Source organism: Ooceraea biroi, chromosome 8 (assembly GCF_003672135.1).
Source record: "Ooceraea biroi isolate clonal line C1 chromosome 8, Obir_v5.4, whole genome shotgun sequence".
Lineage (NCBI taxonomy): Eukaryota > Metazoa > Arthropoda > Insecta > Hymenoptera > Formicidae > Ooceraea > Ooceraea biroi.
The window spans coordinates 13,013,174-13,034,144 of NC_039513.1; the positions used below are offsets into that span (position 1 = coordinate 13,013,174).

The 20,971-nt window shown below is 45.2% G+C and overlaps 1 protein-coding gene and 1 long non-coding RNA gene across 6 annotated transcripts in view; both read left to right on the forward strand.

Annotated features, from left to right (window-relative positions):
* The window catches only part of LOC105275048 (disabled homolog 2-interacting protein), a 308,710-nt gene that overhangs the window by 158,800 nt on the left and 128,939 nt on the right, over window positions 1-20,971 (forward strand). The gene's annotated exons all lie outside the window — the stretch shown is intronic.
* LOC113562343 lies at window positions 346-15,515 on the forward strand. Its single transcript, XR_003406863.1, has 2 exons — window positions 346-3,366; window positions 13,611-15,515. It is a non-coding gene; the product is annotated as an uncharacterized LOC113562343 (long non-coding RNA).

The window sequence follows — 20,971 nt, forward strand, 5'->3', positions numbered from 1 at the left end:
CCATTTTTGAGCAATGGGCCTTTTATACGCACTGTGCTCGCGCGACATGAGATTACATTAGACGCTCGTATTTTCTAAACACACACACGCGCGCACACACACAAGTATACACACGCACACAGAAGCACATACGCGCACGCATACACACACACACAAAATTATTCAAAGCAATATAAATGTGCATTAGGTGAAATAAAAAATGTAAAGAATTCGATTGGAAATAGCATTTTTGAGTAATAACCTAACATCGAAAATTGCGCACGTAGCGCGCAAATATGCATTTGGGCCGCTACTTTTATTTTTTTCTTCTATTTGGGGACCTCCCTACCTGCATGCAAAATTTTTTGAAATCCGAGTGTAACACCTAAAAACCTTCCCTTGTAAGACTGATGTCTCTCGCAGATAAATATCACGAATCATCTGCAACGAGATTTCAACAAAGTCTTAATTATCGTATTCCGAATCCGGATTCCATGAGGGAGAGAGAGATCTCTGGGAATCTGAATTTTACATCTCAGTGACGAAAAAGGGTAGGAAATGATCGCGTTGCGAAGCGCGTCCTCCCGACGTGCCGTCGTAAATAATTCATGTAACTGGAATCGCGTCGACAAATCTATCTATTCTGCTGGAAACGCGTGCTCGTTAACGCGTGCAAAGTGCTTTCTACTCCGCGTCTGATAGCGGCGCGGAATTAAGATCGCGCTGTGCATCGCCTAGTTTGCGCCTGCGACCCTAATCTCGCCATTGTTCCATAAGGATTATTTCGCGTTCGCGGTAGCGGTGGCTAATTGCACGTCGCAGTCGACGCGCGTGGGAAAGCACTAACGATTTTCACGCGTGATCTCGCGAACGACGTCATTTCGCTCCGATTTGAAGAGAGAACATTAAAGCATTTTCTCTGTCACCGCCGAGCGTATTTCAGAATTTTTAGAATTGCTCAGGATAAACATGTGACTCATGTCAATAAATATTCATGGGGATTTAAATGCCAGATCTGTACGTGTGCATCTCTGTACATGTGTGCGGATATCTGTGGAATTGAAGAAATGTAAGTGGAGATTAACATGTAATACGATATTAATTATCCTTTTCAAATTTTATAAAAAAGTCGAATATATCTCGTTTCATGCATTTCGTTGCATATTACGAACGAAAAACATACGTGTTGAGCGAGTTTAATATCATATTATTCCGAAAGAGAGGGAAAACCTAGTGTTCCTTTTCTGATTTTCTGCGAAGCACGGTGGTGCGACTGTTTAGCAACATGTTGATAATCTGCTCGTTGATTTTAGAAAGACGCAACTTCCGTCGTGACCCAACGCTTATCGTCACCGACGACCGCACATCCTCCGCGATTACAGGACGGGGACTCATCGGGGAAAGACAGTTTGTCTTGAGTAGTTTGCGCGCCCGTTCTTTTCGCGGTACCTACTTGTATGCGATTGCACGCGCGCGATTCGATCGCCGAGGCAAATTGAACGGCATCAGGAAGTCGGTCCTCTTCCCCGTTGTTGTTTCGTCTCACATTGTGCTCGACGTCGCGGAAGTTTCCACCGACTAATTTGCTTCGTTTAATTAGGTATCGTCGTGTCCGATTGTCTCGTACGTCGCTTCTCCTCGTTCGGAAATGCCGGAAACGCCAGTTTTTTTCTATTTTTTGCAATGAGCGATGAATTTAACGTTTCGTTAGCACCAGTTGTTGTTATCCGTTAGTCGCGGAAATCGGACGACACCGCGTGATTAAAAATTATTCCCGGCGCGACTGCGCTGCGAAAATAAATTGGAGCCCCTCTACGTTTTCCGGTTGCGGAAACCGGCAGTTTTCCGGGTCGCGCGCTGCTTTTGATCGGAATTGCGTTACACGCGGCGGTAACGAAATGCGAATACTACGCGCAAACGCCACGGATATTTTAATTACCGGGCTGCACCGAACATGGAAATTTGCATTCGCTCTCAGGAGTATAACGTAACGTTGCGCCGATAAATTGCTCTCGCTATTTACAAACCGCACATTTCACATCACGAGCAAAATACTATTTTTCAAAAGTCTACTTCGCTTTCTTCCCCGTTTACATAGATAGATTTATTAGCTAAATTAATACTGAAAATTGAACTGTGCATACGTGCGGAAAATATTCACCAACACGGAAAAAAAACACGGATGTTCATCAGCGAGAACATGCCCAGCCAAATTTCCGGGGAGCGAGGCGTATCTCAGATTTTCATTTTATTTCCGGAACGGAGAGCAGCGCGGCATGGTTTGATTCCGGAGCGGCGCGATTACACGCGATATTAATAAAAATGACAATAGAATCGCATATCCGTAATCACGACCCCGGTCGGAGCCTTCTCGTCGTGATCTCATCGCCCCTCCCGGTTGCCGGTGCGATGATTTCGCACGAGCCGATTGGCGCAGCGAACTAATGCGCCGGAATCCTCCTCATCGAAAGAGTCCTCGGCGCCGGATGCGATAAAACAGTTCGTCGTCGTCGCCGTCGTCCGCTCCTCTGGCAGAACGGCACCGATATAAGTGCGTTCACGCTGCTCGTCGAACGGACGCTGCGAGAGCACCGTGGATAAGAGTCGCTCAAGTGTGCTAGGTCATTGCTTTTCCCAGCGACCGAGACAGCCGATTCGTCGCAGTCATTGTGGCACGTCGCGTCCGAAAGATCGTCGTGTGTTCTCCAACTCTTCATCGCGATCCACTCGTCGTCCTCGTCGTGGCGGGTGATTTCATCGAACGAGCTCTGTCCGCGCAAGCGAGCTGGAGAAGCCGAATCTATATGAAGAGTCTCCTCCGTTCAGGATTTCGAAGGAGCGAACGTTGAGATGAGCGTGGTATCTAGAAAAGTTGGACGGTGCGGCGTGAAGTGCGATCGGTTTCATATCCTGGACTGAGCGGGAGTGCCTCGTCGGAGTGGAGACAGTTTTGAGGAGCGGTTGCGCTGAAGCAGGGCAGCAGGAAAGCAGTTACCGGATTTGCAAATTCCGAATGATTGCCTGACCGATGGCGATGGCTCGGCGCGTCCCGTAGGAGTGGTCGTGCTGTTTGTTGTTTGACGTGCATGATGCTACGTCGATAAGGCGTGTTTAATTGAGGGGAAAAGGGAAGTGTCGCGCTTGCAGAACCGTCCCACTTGTTGGACCATTACCGGTGTGTGCATACGAGAGAGAGTGCACCGCATTGTAGTCTCGTAAACGCGAGACCGCGCTCATTCGCGTTGGGGGCGATTATCACCCGATCGCGCGATCGTCATCGCGTTACGATGAGTCGCAAAAAGGTGTGGAACTCCATCGTGCGCCGGAAGAAGAGGAATCACCTGGATCTGAGCTCGGGGGACGAGAGTCCCATCTCTGGCAACGTTTGTAAGTCCCGCGAAAATCGCGCGGTCTTTGTTGTCTTCAGGGAGGAACTTTCATCGTGGACACCCCCGCTCTGAGTAACGAGCGCGATCCGGACGAATGAGCAGCCGCGAGATCGTAGGATTTTAATTTAGATAAAGATTTCATCGGATTACGTAGACCGAATGAAGTTTCTTTGGTGATGTTTCAGTTTCAGAGTTTATTACGACGATACTTGGAGAGTCAAATTCGAATCTTGCGACGATGCCGCAGATAAGACACCGCAATTTCCGGACTTGTACGGTTACGTAAGACTCGATATTATCTGAAGGATGATGATTCAAGTGTACTTGAAAATTTGGAGGAATGTTTTGACATTACGCGCGTTGTGTAAACTCGACTGCAACTGACGTTTATCTTTGAGATACGAAATATCGAAGCCCTCGCTTATTTTAAACGTGAAAGTTCCTTTCTGAAAAACAAGTCGAAGTTCCTGCATCTCGCTTTAATTCGCATGGCGGATCCTTCGTGAGCTTAATGTTGCTTCGACAAACGCCTCGTTAGTAATATTTAGCGTCATTGCTAACTCATTTCGCGCATTGTTTCATTAATAGCGCGGCTTTGCGCGAGCTACGCAGACATCAGCAGCAAATCGGCTCAGGGTCTTTTTGCGGGAATGAAAACCGCAATTCGTTTGCCTCGCGTCATTAAAATGTTTCGAACGCGCGCGCGTGTGTGCGCGACTGCACGTGACATGTAGCTTTATCAGCCATAAAACCATGCCGCATTAGCCAGATCCATCGCGAGCGCGTTAATGCGCAAAATATTACTCACCGTCCGCATACGCCATCCGCGATAAAAGTGCGCGAGCGCTTCTGCAGCTTTCTTTCTCGTTCTTCATTTTTCTCGCTCGCTTCCTCGTTTCGCGTTTTCCTCGCGCCGATCAAATGATTCCATCGAAATCGCCGCTTCCTTGCTGTCCATTTTTCATCTGTCCATCTATTTTTTGCACAGCCTCTTCGCTCTCGCGTACAGCTCTCGGATCTCTCGCGAGACTCGCGCGACGACTTGAAAAAGTTCCTCCGTCGTCGGCGATTTTTCATACGTCTCTCGTTGCCGGCAGGGCAACCAATCGGATATTACACGCCACGTCTTTTTTATCCCGTATAATATTTTCATTTCCACTCGCTTCTCATACCCCTTCGGCGTTATATCGACCTGACGCCTTTCGCATTCGAGTTTCCGCGATCGGGAGGGAAGTCGGGACTGGCGGCATCTGTTGAAACATCGAACGAGACCGACAGTATAAAGCGGAGAGAAAATATTACTGGCGAGGGAATGAAGAAAAGGGACAGGTAAAGAGGAAAATAAGCACTTAACCGTAATGTGAAATAAATTCTCCTCAGCAGCTCGATAATCCGCTAAAGCTGCTGCGAAATCGAAGTCCGGACGAGTTAGGCGGTGTATTACGGCGTTTCGCGGCTGATGAATGTTCCGGAAAAGAGCGAACGAGCAACAGGAGGAAATGGAGAAAAGCGCTGGAACGCGCAGCATGGCGGTGTTGCAAACAGCGAGTAACAGGAAACATGAAAAGGATAGGGAATCGAAGAAACCAGCTGCGCAAATACGCGCGAGCGCCTAATGGTGTTCCATCGATTGGATTGACATCCGTTATCTACCTCTTTTCCTATTCGGAATCTCTGCTAATGCCGTCGAATCCCCCTGAGAGCAAGCTCGCGATTCGGAAGTAAGGCATGAATTATTTACGGCGTTCCCCGGGCGGATTTAAAACGCGAATCACGCCTGTTTCCGTCATCTCTGCGAACGAACGAGCGGAGGGAATGAGGGAAAAGCGAGCAAAGCGGAAGACGACGCGCAGCTGCGTCGCCTCTTCAACCGACGTTTTTAATTGAAACGTCCGCACATTTAATTAAAAATCACTGTCTACCATGATTCCGACCCGGAGACGGCTGTTCGGTGGGATTCAATTTCTCACGCGTGTTGAAATTGCGTTTTGTGATGTTTACGGTAAAAGAAGACAGAAACGAAACGTCACGATAAAATAATAAAGATTAATTATTGGAACGGTCTCGCCTGCACACGAGAAGATGACGTATATGCAACGAAGTTGACGAAAATACGTGGGCATCGTACACGATTTATTCAACTACGATTCTGATTTGCTGGAGATGCATCATCGTTCCATACTGGTCGATCACTCGAACGGAACGTTGCCACTATTTCGAGATAATGAATTAAGGCAACACAAAATATTGATCATTCGTCTTTGCAGAACGACGAAAAAACTACCGGAACAAAGTGGTCGAACTGTAACTTTCATCCGCTATTTCCTTTGTTTCTCGCAGCGGGCGCCGCACAGTGGGGCCGCAAGACACGCATTGTTTCAAAAATGTCTAGAGCCCTTGTTTTTCAACCAATTTTGACGTTTTTTTTTTTAAAAATGATCGTCTTGAAATTTGCAAGGATTGCCGAATGAAGGCGAGATCATTGCTTGATCCAGCGAGCGAAAGAAAGATCATCCATTCTTCTGATCAATAAATATATTATCAGATTTAATGCATAAACTATTAATTTCATCAGATCCGTACATATCCAACCTGCGACAGAAACCAGAAAAAACGAAGTTAATGATAGATCCAGACGCAAAGGATTTATTGATCATTGACTGATAATATATTTATTGATCAGAAGAATAAATGATCTTTCTTTCGCTCGCTGGATCAAGCAATGATCTCGCCTTCATTCGGCAATCAAAGTTTACTTTCAGAAAAAAGTCTCTGTATTTATATTTGTTACTAATTTCTAAAAATTATTATGAAATCGGCCACGAGGGATCTCTTGCAACTTTAGTGAGGAAAAAAGAACATTCCGAAAGTGAATACTTTTGGAAACAAAAACGGTCGTTTTATTACATTTTTTACAAACATACACATGCGTGCGCGCGCATATACTCTAGAAACATTTATCAATCCATTTATATATATTTTATGCAATTGTTCGGCAGTCAAAGTTTAGTTTCAGGAAAAAGTCCTTGTATTTATATTTATAACTAATTTCTAAAGCTTTTGTTTAAAAATTGGCCACGACGGATCTCTTGCAAATTTCAAGACGATCATTTAAAAAAAAAAACGTCAAAATTGGTTGAAAAACAAGGGCTCTAGACATTTTTGAAACAATGCGTGTCTTGCGGCCCCACTGTGCGCCGCTGCGAAGCGCGCTGCTAAACTTCCATTGTTAAAAGCCCCATTCATCGAGATATTAAATAATCTCGACGTACCGACATCCCGTAGCCTCTGTCGTTTAACGTAGCGCGAAGGAAACGTTTACGCCGATTAATTGGCGGAACGAATCGCCGCAGGCGCGGCGGTCTTATGCGAAGATGTTCCAAATACGGAACCGTGCGCGTCGACCGACCATTCGACGCTTCTCTCTTCCTTTTCGCGTGGAAGATGAGCCCAAGATTGGAACGCCGGCGTGTTACCATCTCCCGTTAATACTCATTTTCCTCATTTCCATTTTCCCGTTTTGATCTCGCAAGACGGATTTGATTCCGGAGCTTCGTCCAGTCATACGTGTCAGACGTAATATTCGAAGTAGCGGTCGAGTAATTTGCGAAAGTAGCGTAGAATGAGCAGAACAAAGCGGAGCAGAGCAGAGACCAGCGATTCTCTTTACGTCGTCAGACGGGAATTCACCGATTCCTCGATTTTCCGAGCAAAGAATCTCCCTCTCGGATCAGATTGCAAATTGTTCCGTGCAAGATCGTACGCTGCTAACACGACGTAAAGTGACGGAAGAGCAACCCATGGTGTAACCCGCGTCTTCCTTTTGTGTCCGATCTGGTAACGCAAGCGGACAATGGTGTAAGCCGACTCCGTGCTCCTGTACTTCGGTTACAATCGCCGGTTATATCGCCATCTCGCTTAAACGTGATTATCGTCGCGATTAAATGCGACACCGCGCTTAGCGTCAAGTACACGGATGTTTTTCTTGCCGCTTTTCTCATTTTACGGGATTACGAGTTAAACGAGATTGTTTTACGTGCACGCGCGTGCGTTGCTTTACTCTGTACGCGTTGTCCGCCGTTTCAGTGAGCCGAGACGTGCGATGAGAATTTCCATGAGGTTCTCGATCGATCGTTCCAAACGCAAGAAATTAACGCGACGGTAATAAATTCCGTCTCCATAAATTCCGAAACGCGAGAGCGAAACGCGAGAGCGTGCGTAAAGGCGCGCGCAGCAATAATCATCGTCCGAGCGCACGTTGCTTTCCGCTTGCTTTCTTTTCGCATCGCGGGATCGTATCCTACTACTACGGGCGCATTAATAATTGGACGGTTTTACGACGCGCGTACCGTCAGCTGGGAGAGTAATGGAGCAGCTTTGTTTCATCCCGGCTCTCTTCCCGGTCCCGCCACTTGCTCGCCCTTTGTGTTCCCTTCGCAGTTTTCGTAGAGCCCTCGTCGTTTCCTCGTCCGTTATTCTACCCCGCATCTTTGCGACGGGATCACGCGTCCGCGATCTCCGTGAGATAAAATCTCTCCCGAGACGGAATGGCTTCTTAAACGAGAAGCGGCGAAAAAGGCGCTCGAAAGACGAAAGCAGGATCTTTTTGCGCGTTTCCTCGAACTTCTCGGAGGGAGCCCTCTAAGGAAACCTACTAAGGGTACCTTTCGTAGTTCTGGGATTTGCACGAGAGATCACATCTGCCGCGATACCCTCGGGAAGAACCATAATTCCCCTAACCGCGGGACGGACGGCATTAGTGCATAATTAAAAGCACTAACGTCTGGGTGGTCCCGCTTACTGGCAAATCATGATTTTACCTGATTTTATCTGTGCCATAGCGATGAATCGCTTAAGCCGAATTAAACGCCAATTTGCGGACTGTAATACAATCTCGAGAGAGATGGTCCGCGCGCAACTCTCTCAAAAGAAGGAAACTAATCGGGAAATGAATGACAGCTCGGCGGAACCATTTCTCGGCATTCCTTCGTCCGGCTTGATAACGATTGGAGTTCTTCCGGCGATCGATTGCCGGATCCGCTGCGTCAGCTCGGTTTTTGCCGAAGGAGCCAAATCGAGCGCGAATCTGCCATAATGTTTTACGGCCCGTGGAGTGCTCTCTTTTTCTCAGAACTCGCGCACAATCGGAGCGACGGTAATTATGACCGCTTTTTAAAAAGAAAAAGAAAACATCCCGAGACAGCGGAGCTCCGTACAATTGTACGCTCGCGCTTCTTGCGACAGCTCGTAAAAGTGCGCTCTAATTACGCGACGGAAATGCTCATGCCCGCCGGATGCGCTCGACCTGCCGGATTCCTCGATCACAATGGCTTAATGAAACGAATTTCGACAGTGAGCGGCTCCAAAGGTCCCATACGCGGCAAAATCATAAGCGTAACGCTTTAGTTCTTCTTGCAGCCACACGAAATTTTCTGTTCAGTTAAGCAGATCAGCGATGTACGTATTAAAAGCATGAATTGATTAAAATTCTTATTAAATGTAAACATAAATTTTAATCTCTCTTCTTTCTTTCGAAAAATCTCCATTTATTACTTTTACGGCGCGCAAAGAACAATTTAGTTATTGGGTCATTAAGTATGAAACTTTACAAATGTAAAAGCGCCATCTTTAACATTTGTTATCTCAAATTTGGCGCCAGACGTCAGTATCAGGTTAGGTTAGTGTGATAGATGTATGTTCGCTCTTCAAAAGTCATATTTGTTTGTTCAAATATCTTCATTAGTTTTATTGGTGGATTCTTTTTTATAGAACTATGGAAAAGTCCAAAATTCGTGTGATTTATGAATATGAGTTCCGCCGTGGAACCACAGTGTCGGAGACAGCTCGTAATATCAACGCTGTATTTGGTGAAGGTTCAACTACTAAAGCAACGGTGGGCAATTGGTTCAAAAACTTCAGAGATGGAGATTTCAGCCTCGCTAATGAGCCACGTGGAAGACCAAAGACGAAGGTGGATAATGATCACTTGAGAGCTGTAGTAGAGTCCGATCCATCTCAAAGTACACGTGAATTGGCATCGATATTCAATGTTTCCATACCCACCATATTGGTTCATTTAGCTGCAATTGGTAAGATAAAGAAGTTGGACAAATGGGTCCCGCACGAATTGACCGATGCGCAGCAGGCGCAACGTCTAGAGGCTTCCCTTTCTTGCTTTCCCGTCACAAAAATGGATCTTTTTGAATCGAATTGTGACCTGCGATGAAAAGTGGACAATCGTAAACGCTCACATCAGTGGTTGAACGCTGATGAACCACCGAGACATCACGCGAAACCCAACATTACACAGAAGAAGCTTATGGTGACTGTTTGGTGGTCCAGGTCAGGTGTTATCTACTACAACTTTATGAAACCTGGTACATCGATAACGGCTGAAGTATATTGCAAGCAACTTGACGAAATGATGCAACAACTTGCTATTAAACAACCGAAATTGGTCAATCGGTCAATGCCAATGCTGTTGCATGATAATGCTCGACCGCACACTGCACGACTGACCGTGGCAAAGCTACAGGAGTTGGAATTGGAAACTCTCCGTCATCCACCATAATCACCAGATCTATCACCTACCGACTATCACTTTTTCCGGAATTTGGACAACTTCTTGGTGGGAAAATTCTTCAATTCTCAACAGGTAGTCGAAACAGCCTTCCGCGACTTCATCGATTCCCATACTCCTGACTTCTATAGTAGAGGCATAGACCAACTACCACTAAAATGGCAGAAGTGTGTAGATAACATGGGCGCATACTTCGATTGAAAATAAATCATGTCCATGTGCCAAAAAATGCAAAAGTTTATGTTCTATTTGTAAAGTTTCATACTTAATGACCCAATACCATATCATATGACGTTTTGAAGACTTTAAACTGGACTCTTCTGTCAACATTGTTGTAAAACATTTCAGCGTTAATTAAATTTTTCAAGAGCTGTGAATGAGAGATTAATATTTCTTTTTACATGGGAAATCACGATGCCTCGCATAGACACGTTCATTTATAATAACATAAGCTGCTTCGCATCGCCTCGACGCTAAAACGCATCCCTATAAATTTGCATGTAATATTGCTGTTGACAAGATAATCGGAGGAGAACTCTCTAATACTCTTCCTGCTCTTCACTCGCAAAACTATTGAACAGTGGGCTATGTCCGTCTAGCTCCTCCTACGTTGAGTCGTATGAGTCAATCTCCTTGTACGGCGAGTAGGAGCGCGTCCGCTTATTCCACGCCGGAAATGCAGCGCGGTTAGCGAGTCGATGATCTTTCCTCATTACAAGCCGCGCCTTTCCTCCCTCCTCGCGACTCAAATGACGCGAATCCGCTTTCCATCCCGGCGAGAATGCATTTGTGTCTGTAAATCATTGGATCCATGATTTCTTTTTGCGAGACTCTCGCGTTATGGACTTACTTGTTTCGTGACAGAGAAATGTGAGGGCTTTGTAACAGAGATAAAGAAGAGAATCCGGATCATAAAATTAATTTGAGACTTTTTCGCATATTTTATTTTTAATTAAAATATCCAAGAGATCGATAGAGGACTAATTTCTGGTTACACTGCAAGTGCACGTATCATGTCACGCAAAACGCTCCTCATTTCGAAGTACTTCGTCCGATGATGAATCTGCATGACGACGCGTGATGAAATCATGGCGGGGGAGAGGGCAAATGTGTGATGAAATATGAAATCGCGAGAATTACGGGTTTTCGAAACAGATTTGTCGCCCGTTCGCTGATGTAAACGCGTGTAATTGCGCTTCGGGAATTGGTCACGCTTTCTCTTGATATTTTTCTTTTTTCTTTTTTTTCACTGATTGGACGGCACTCAGGTGTCGCTGCCGATGACAGCAAGCACATAACGCAATGCGATTGTGGACAATGCGTCTAAATTTAACAGTATGTAGCAATGTATCAATGCAGTCGGAGTAACTGCATATGGTGGCTGAAGCAGCATGAATTGTTGTTCTGATCGGCGTTGTTAACAGCTCGCTGTGATGCATCGGTGTGAACGCCGTTCGGAAACCTTCGGAAACCATAAAGACTATATGCGATATTTGTTGAACAATACTATTATATTGGGTTGGCCAAAAAGTAATTGCGTTTTTTTTAATATAAATAAAAGGCGAATTTTTCATGGGAAACAAAAACTTTATTAAACAATATATCGTCCATTTTGTTTGATTATCTTTTGCCATTTTTCAGGCAACTTCATGATTCCGCGCTCAAAAAAGTTCTTATCTTTTTCAGCAAAAAACAATTCCAACAACGATTTGATATCCTCATCAGCAGTCAAGGTTTTACCATTCAAGGCGTTTTGCAAAGAACGAAACAAATGGTAATCTGATGGTGCCAGGTCTGGCGAATATGGTGGATGTGGTAACATCATGGTAACACATCCCATCCAAGCTGCAACAATTTTTCACGAGTGACCAAACTTGTACGTGGTCTAGCGTTATCATGGTGAAACACAACACCTTTGCGATTCACCAATTCTCGACGTTTCTGTTTGATGGCATCATTTTAATAATTTAATTTATCCAGTTGACGACAGTATACGTCTGAATTAATGGTTTGATTCCTTGCAAGCAGCTCAAAATACACAGTCCCACCAGACTGACAGCATAATCTTTCTTTGGTGAATATCTGCTTTTCAAGTGCTTTCAGCAGGTTCATCACGCTTGCTCCACCATCTTTTTCGTTTGACGTTGTTGTAGACGATCCATTTTTCGTCGCCTGTTATCATACGTTTTAAAAATGGATCATTTTCCTCACGTTTCAAAAGAGAATCGCAGATGTCAATACGCTTAGTGAGATGAATTTCTTTCAGCTCATGTGGTACCCAAATATCGAGCTTACTAATGTATCCAAGTCGTTTTAAATGGTTCTCAACACTCGATTTCGATATGTTAAGATTCTCAGCAATCTCTCGTGTCGTTAAACGCCGATTGGAATCGATCAGTGCCTTTATTTTGTCATCATCAATTTCGATTGGCCTTCCTGAGCGTGGTGCATCTTTCACATTAAAATCTCCAGATCGAAATTTAGTAAATCAATTTTGACACTGCCGCAGTTTAAAGCATCTTCGCCATATGCATGACATAACTTTTTATGAGCTTGCACAGCGTTTTTCCCTTTTCGGAAGTAATAAAAGAAAATATGACGAAAATGTTCTTTTTGATTTTCCATTTTGAAATCGACGACAAAGAAACAATTGTTAACGAAATCGTGTACTTTCTTTTTGTAAAACAAGCTTGAACTGTGAGTTGTTAACCTACATAATGAATTTGCGGTTTAGAATGAAGTTAGTTACATTTCAAGACATGTATGTCCATCTATTGGAAAAAAACGCAATTACTTTTTGGCCAACCCAATATATAAAGTTACAAATTATTAAGAGAACATTGAAACATAATATTCCGCTTTGCTCAGCGTATTCGCAATTGAAGAAAGACAGAAAAACCTGCTACATAAAAAACTTCCATTTCCGTTTCCAAGATAAAGAAGGGGAGATACTGAGGTAGATAGAAGAAATGATATGCGAGGGCAGCAGAAATCGCTCGCGTAATATAATCGCATTAAGCGAGTTGGGAGCCAATAGCAACGATACGGCGAAGGTCGGCGAGGAAATATCTGGGACAACGGGGAAAAATACTGCAACGGTGCGCCAAAATTTACTTCCGCCAACTCTGGAAGAAGTGGGTTACGAAACAAGTCTATCTATAAGTCGCCGACTGTGAATGCGCGCGTGCGGCGCGATTTATGCGGGTGCTCTCGCGTGTATGACAATTTCAGCAGATTACGCGCCGTCACCGTTACGACGGAGATGAATGGACCGGCATGTCTGCATTAAATGCCCGTTTCACGCACGATACGTGCGTGCATGTATGTATGTATGTACGTCGGTGCACACGCGCGCGAAACGATAGAGTACGGAAGTGTTTCCGTATTTTGTCGTCGGTCTTATCTAGCCTGTTGATTACGCCAGTGGTTCTCAAGTGGATCAGATCGATGATTCCGCTCGTAGATTTTCAGCTGCTCGAATAGCCCTACAGACAATTTTGTACATAAACGAAAACTGTACGCCGAATTTTCTCTTTTATTAGCTTACGCTTGACTTTTTATAACTTCCTCGACGCGGCTGTAGCTTTTTACGCATCCGCATTTCGCTCTCTTCAAATACTCGTAAGTTGGGATTTGTCAATGGGAATTTAATCTCCGTACAGCGCCATTGTTAAGACGAGTTTCCACGCTGCCGAGAAGACATTTCCAACAGAGGCATACTTTGGATTCGGAATTGTCGTCGTTGCGCGAGCACGATAGCGATCGCTTCGCTGAATGTAAGTGTGACACGTAAAGCTATTCTCGTAAATAAATAACTTTGAATACTTTAAATATTTTTTTCGTTGAATTCACAATTCGTTGACAGAAGGAAGAAGGAAGATTCTCCTTCCTTTCGATCACGGTGAAATGGTTTTCCTCATGTTTACGCGAGAAGATCGACCGTTTGGAATCGGGCCAGCCGTATTTTTACACGTTTCGTACGAACGAAGCGGAAACTGCTGCAACGAAAGCCGCAATATAGAACGATCTATGTTCGCCGTTACGCGAGACGACCGGAATTTCGCGGATCGGGGGTAAGCAAGTTCTTTTTTTGCCCCCGATATAGTCGCACGAGTTGTATTGCGGTACTCGCACGCGCAAATTATGACCCACATTCGCGGGTTATTCGCGAAATTGAAGCGAAAAATCGTAGGCGTCGCCACATTTATTTATCCTGCACAACTCGATGTGTAAAATTGCGTTCAGTGAATTATTATTATTGATATTCGTCGACACACCATTTTTAATCAACAACGCCGCGATATTTGATCGCCTATCAGATTTATGGAAAGCAAATATCACGGAATAATGCGAATTGCGAAAATAACAGAACGGAACGATCGGCGAGAGGCAGAGTCCCACAAATGTAATTAAAACACACGTGGAGAGCAAAAACGAGCACGCAGAATAAAATAAATATCGTTACTGATTAATCATCGCCGCGTAACAACGCGGGTGCTTCTACTCTCGGAGTAATGCGACGCCAAACCGTCGAGCAATTTTCTCGATTTTTCACACAGGAGTAAACGATTCTTCGCAGAAAGAAAAAGCGAAAAGTCCGGAAAACCATCGTTTCGCGAGACACGCGCGAGACGCACAATTGAGGCTCGTGCGAGCAGCGCAATCTGCGCCGCTTATCTCGCAAGCGTTTCGCGACGTTTCGTTTCCCTGGCGGATCCTTAGGTTTGCCATGCGAGATCTCGCGATAGAGATTATACGCGGATCAGGACGGCGGAAGTAGACCGAGTGCGCGTGGAAAATCGGCGCGCGGAGGCGCGCGCTGAATGCGGCTTTCACCGGATTACGCAAAACGACCGGGACGTTCGAGATGCGCGAACAATGGCCAAGAAACACGAGCGGGCTTAATTCGCGCAGCGAGAGGAAAAATGCGTCCCGGTTTCTCAACGGGAAAGAGGCAACCAGCTGCAATCACGTCAGCAGGGGGTTGGGGGAGAAGGATATCCTTGGCGCTCTTTCCGAATCGTTCCTCTCACTCGTCCGTTGATCGCGCGGATTAATCGTAGAAGCGGTTGCGAGGGAATCAGTTCGCGTTAACCGACGATACGTTATCATCACTACGTTATTCTCAAATGATGCAGATTGAGCACACTCGCCGCAAATGAATTACAGATGCAGGTCAAAGTTACGCAGGTTGATTCAATTACGCTCGACTTGAATTAATATCGTTAAATTAGTGAACTTGATTCGCCGCGGGTAACTCGCAGATGCCGCGGACGGAGGTGACGAATCATATTGCCGTTAACATTAAATCGATATCGCGCGTACGCGGTAATTTCGTTTGAAATAGTGTGAAAGTGACTCGCGCGCCCCTTTATCGACGTGTTTAATTAATTTGATTTGTACGTGCAGCTCCGACACGTTCGCCCCGCATTAAACATATATGACTTGCATTATCGAGCATATTGACGTAAAATTCTCACGTAGAAGCGAAACTCAATTGTGTGTCACGTAATTGTACCACGTGAAATTAACGACGTTACGTCACTTCGCGTGACACAGAAAAAAAAGATCATCTCGTTACGCACCCGTGACCCGGTTTCGCTCTATGACGATTAATTTCGTTCCGACGACAAAGACGACTTCGTAGAGGAGTGTAAAAGCGTCGACCGGCGGAGCGGTCTTCCCGCTCTCTCGGGAGATGCTCGGCGCGGGTATTAATGCGAGCAGAGTGACGCAATGAATATAAAAGGGAGACGATGGATTTCGTAAGGAACGTACGATATCTCGCGGCGTTTCTTCTTGTTGCCGGTCCCGTCTTTTATTTCACGTCCTCGCCCATTTTTCTCACCGTGCTCCGAACCGTTGCGCAACGTGGGAAGTGTTACCGATTTCAGAAGATCCCAGATAACATAGAGACGCGCGACGTGCGCAAAGCATGGGATTAACGGTCCGTAACGGTTATAGTTATTCTATTCTGGACGATATACAGTATAATGACGGCAAAGTGCGTCGACACGCCTCCCGACACGCGAAATTCACTCCTGCACGAGTAATTAGCGCACGCGTTTCGCGAGGACGCTTACAATTAATTATAATACTTTTGATACTTTTATTGTTAGAGAGATCGCGTTTTACCGTCCGTGATATTAAAGACCCGTACTTTGTAATTTGCAACATTTACAATGAGGCGTTCATCGTGGCGCGTAAGCGTTTGTATGCAGCAATTTTTTTTACTTTAATAAGCATTTCTCCCATCTCTCTTTCTCTACGAGAGCAATCTAATATTAGAAGATGATTTGCAAGTATCTCGCAAACCATGCGTAAGCTGGACGGTCGGTGAACCGCTCTAATGAAAAGCCACTTCACGCGAAGTGTACAGCCGGTTTGCCGGTTTGCAAAGGGCAAAAGTCAAAGGTGATTTAATTACCGACAATTTTCTTACTCGCCACTGGAAAACGAGAATTAAATTTCGCGTGGGCGATATTATTGTCTTAATTGAGTTATATCGTCCATTGATCGCTCGAAGCTTGTCAGTTCCCGCCGTGCTCCCCTGAATAAATTTTTAAACCACCCGAATAACCTAGATAAAACTTTAATGAATTTTCGGCCGCGCGTACTGAAATTAATCTCACTGACGGGCGCGAAAGCGGCATATAAATGTAATTACAGAGAGAATAATGCGTGACTGACTTTGTCCACGTGTCTCCGTGCCTATAAAATAGGCTAAAATAAATCGTGATATTATTTGACGGTGTATTATCTCACATCGCTGAATTAATTTGACATCACCATTGAGTTCTATTTGTTGCGCGTTTATTCTTAACGAAGTAGCTTAATGCCGACGGGCGCGCATATGCGTGACATTAAATTTTTCCATACCGGCATAAATAACTGTATCGCGAAACAGACTCGCAATTATGCACCACGCGTAATTAGGGATCTCTCGCCTTTGTCGCCGTGATCTTCGTTAACGCATGGATCTCGCGAAATGTCGCAAACAAGCGCGGGATTGACCCGGCAAGATCCGGCAAGATAGCGGAATTCTTAATTAGTTCGCGTAATTCCGCACGTATACGTCCACGTAAAATATCACACGCTCGCACGAGCATCGTTGCACCTGCTAACGTCACAATTCAAACAATTCCGAGCGAACATGCATGCATGTACGCGTGCATCCCGTTCTGCCTTGCGATAGGACGCGCAAGAAGATCGGCCGACAGTTTCCGATCCGTGGACCGAAGGGTCGCCGAAATTGGTTTAATTGGCCGGATTGCAGTCGACCAATGGGACCGTTCGGACGTGTGTCACGGGCACTTTGACCCTCCGGGTCCAGTTCAACGAAAACGCTTTCATTAATTTTTGTGCGATGACCACGCACTCGAGGGAAGTTCTACCCCTCCTGTCTGACGATCGGCTCGTGCGATCGCGGCTAATCCGACGCGATTCTCGAAGCACGCGCGTAAACACGAGTGTCTTGATTAAGTATCTTAATCCGCTTCATGGATACTAGGAGGAAAGTGAAATGCGCTTTCTCCCCCAATAATTTGGTAAATTGATCGGTGACGAATATTATTCTAGATTTATTTCCGGATACTAGCTCGTTGCAATTTTAATTAGTCGGGCAGAAATAATGTTCCGCGCGGATCCACGTCGATTTCTTGCGCTTCTCGGGGAAAGTATCGCGGAAATTCCAAAACGAGAAACGTTACTGTTGCGGAGTGCAATCACGCGATTGTTCTTCCGATCGCATGTTTTCCACTCGATTCGGATTGAACGTTCATTACGGTGATCATTAATCAGGGTAAAACCGACGTTTCTGATGGTATCTCTTTTGTTTTTTGTTGCAGGTAAGTTAAAGTCACAGTCCTTGCCAAGAGGGTTTCCGCCGCAGATAATAGTGCAGCACGTTGACGATGAAGGTAAAATCTAGACACAATCAGCCTGCGAAGCTAATTAGTCGCTAATATCAATTTTACAATCAAGCGTGCCGTGTCGGGCCGCTTCCTGGGTATGTTAATTACAAATGCGATTGTTCCGCGAGAAATAATGCCGACGCTCGTGGAAAGATCCGAAGGATTCAATATAGCGGCGCGATTCAGTGCAACTTGCAATTGCTCGTTGCTCGTTTTAAAGGCGAAATCCCGCGGTTTTCGCTCTGATTAAGGAAGAATCAGACGCAAATGCGATTTTCATAGAAATGAATTTAGACATTCGGTTAATTAACTAATTAAATTAATTAATTCGGTTCGATTTCTTTTTCCGTACTGCAACGCGATATATGAGAGCATCGATAAAGATTTTTATCCTGCCTTCTGAAGGAAATCATGTATATCATACATTAAGGTACCAAATGAGAAAACACTTATAAAGACTGCAAATCGAAATTACGATTATGCATGGTACGTAATGCGTCAATTGCTTTTGCGTCCTCAACAAAGCCGAGATTACCGTTTCATTCCCAGTGTCGTCCGTGAACGCCACTTTTCACGTAACTAACGATCCCGGTTAAATTCTTCGTTCGTTATTCCGCGCATTGCGCAAACTGCGCCAGCAATTGTCGCTTCGCGGGAAAAAGAGTAGCGCTAATTTCCCTCCTTCTCTGTTCTTCCACGACGAATCACGAGATCCGCGGCACCGGTCATCGGAAGGCCGCGAGATAATTTTACTCTCGCGTTGCGCGCGGCCGTGCAATTTAGGCCGTAACCTTTGTTTTTATCGACGGTGCAGCCGAGTGACCCTTATTTCTCGGTCCGCAAACGTATTCGTCTCGCCGGGACGTGTCTCCTGCTGTGCTGCCCGTTAATTATTCAAATTGCATGGCCTCGCAGCTTCGGCGAGCGACGAACACGGCCGTGTGCGGTGCTTCCGGTCGTTTCTTCGCGCGTTACGTACGCGCCGACACACGCATGAGCCCAGTACACGCAACGAATGCAACATGCGTTTCCTCCCTCTCCCGTCTGGCTATCCTTCTTTCAGCCACGTCGGAGGTGCATTCTGTCCTTCGTACGTATCTATGTACATGTGCATACGTCACGCGTCCTTCCATTCCGAGCTAATTTTCCGGTCGTGCGCGAGGCTGTCCCTTCCACTTTTCACGATGAAGCTGATCGTAATCTTTCAGTGATGGCCCAATAATCTATGAATTAGTGGTTGCACGATTTTAGAATCCACGCGCGTTCGAGTAACGACTATCTCGGAATCTTGCAGGAAATTTGTTAATGCAAATATGAAGGGACGATGGTTCTCATCGAGGTAAATGGAGGAACTTTGGTGAATCGAGGTAAGGGAACAAGAGTCATACAGGGGAAGATCGCGGCGATCTCGAATGAAAATTCATTACCGTAACGATGGGAGCAGGAATCGCCGTGCGCTATCGGCGAATTGTTTCCGGTGGCATGTGAAAACGCGGCTATGCGGTGTAGCTTCGTACCGGAACCGGAAGGACGATGTCGGGAACTCGGGAGGTCGGGTAAACGCGGCAGGTGGTCCCTGTCCCCGGTTCCTTTGAGAGCGGTGCCGCTCTTCGGCCGCTGCTTTCATCGAGCGGCGTCGTTTTGTCATCTCTTCATCAGCATGCAAGGGAAGGCTTCGCTTCCTGTCCTTTTTCTGCTGTCGTTGTTCTCCACAAGTCGCCTCGAGTCCTTTCTCCGTTTGTTAAACTGTCTCGATTGTTACACTGTGTACAGCGATGCAGTGTCATTTAACTTTCTCTCTACCAAGAATAAGTTACCTTCAAAACGGAAAGATTAGTCTCGATTAGGCTCGAGATTGGCGACAATACATTTCAATATCATATCGAGACAAGTTTGCTCTTGTTTGAATTGTAACTACGAAAGTGTCAATCTTTTTATGTATTAGGAGCGTGATTTAGTTTTGAGGGTTTTGCAACAGATGGCTGTAGTGTCAGTTTGTTCCAATAGCTGTTTCCGATAACTGTTGTTTCTTACAGTGTTGACGTTATCCATGACATTCAGTAGCATTATAGCAATAGATGCAATAACAGTCGTGTTTATATCATCGTAAAAATGCAACTTCCGAAAGCTCTTTAGCATTTTCCACATGCGTTGCTTTTGTTTTTTAATCAAAAGAAAACTGCGGCTGACGGTTATAGAATTCTTGTGGAAACTTATGGTGATTCTGCCCCATCAGTTAAGACGTGTGAATACTGGTTTAGACGCTTTAAAAGTGGTCATACTGATGTGAAGGACAAAGAACGCTCGGGACAACCAAGAAAGCTTGAACATGCAGATTTGCAAGCATTATTGCACGAAAATCCAACACGATCCACTTCAGAACTTGCCAGAGCATTAACTGTTGATCGTACAACAGTTACCAAACATTTACATGAAATGGGAAAAATTCAGAAAGCAGGGAAATGGGTTCGACATGAATTATCGGAAAGTGCCATTGCGAACCGGTTGAACATTTGCATTTCGTTGATCGCCAGGCAAAAAAAGAAGAGTCTTTTGTCTCGGATTTGTTACTGGGGATAAAAAGTGGATCTATTTTGATAATCCGAAACGCAGAAAATCATGGGTGGATCCAGGCGAACCATCAACATCCACTCCGAGACGCAATATTGACGGTTGAAAAGTAATGCTCTGTATTTGATGGGATAGTGTACTATGAGCTGTTAAATCCGCATGAGACTGTCACGGCTGATCGTTATCGACACCAATTGTACAAGTTGAAGCAAGCATTGGACCAAAAACGACCAGCAATTGCGAGTAAACGACGGAAAGTGATTCTTCGTGACAACGCTCGACCTGACGTTGCGTTATCAGTGAAAGAAACACTATTAGAGCTTGAATGGCAAGTCTTCTCCGGACATTGCTCCATGCGATTATTATTTGTTCCGGTGGATGCAACACGCTTTAGAGGATACACACTTTGATAATTTGGAAGAAGTGCGAAAATTCGTCGACGAATGGATCAACTGAAAAGAAGAGTGATTTTATCGTGGTGGAATCGATCTCTTGCCAGAAAGATGGGAAAAAGTTATAGAAAACGAAGGAAAATATTT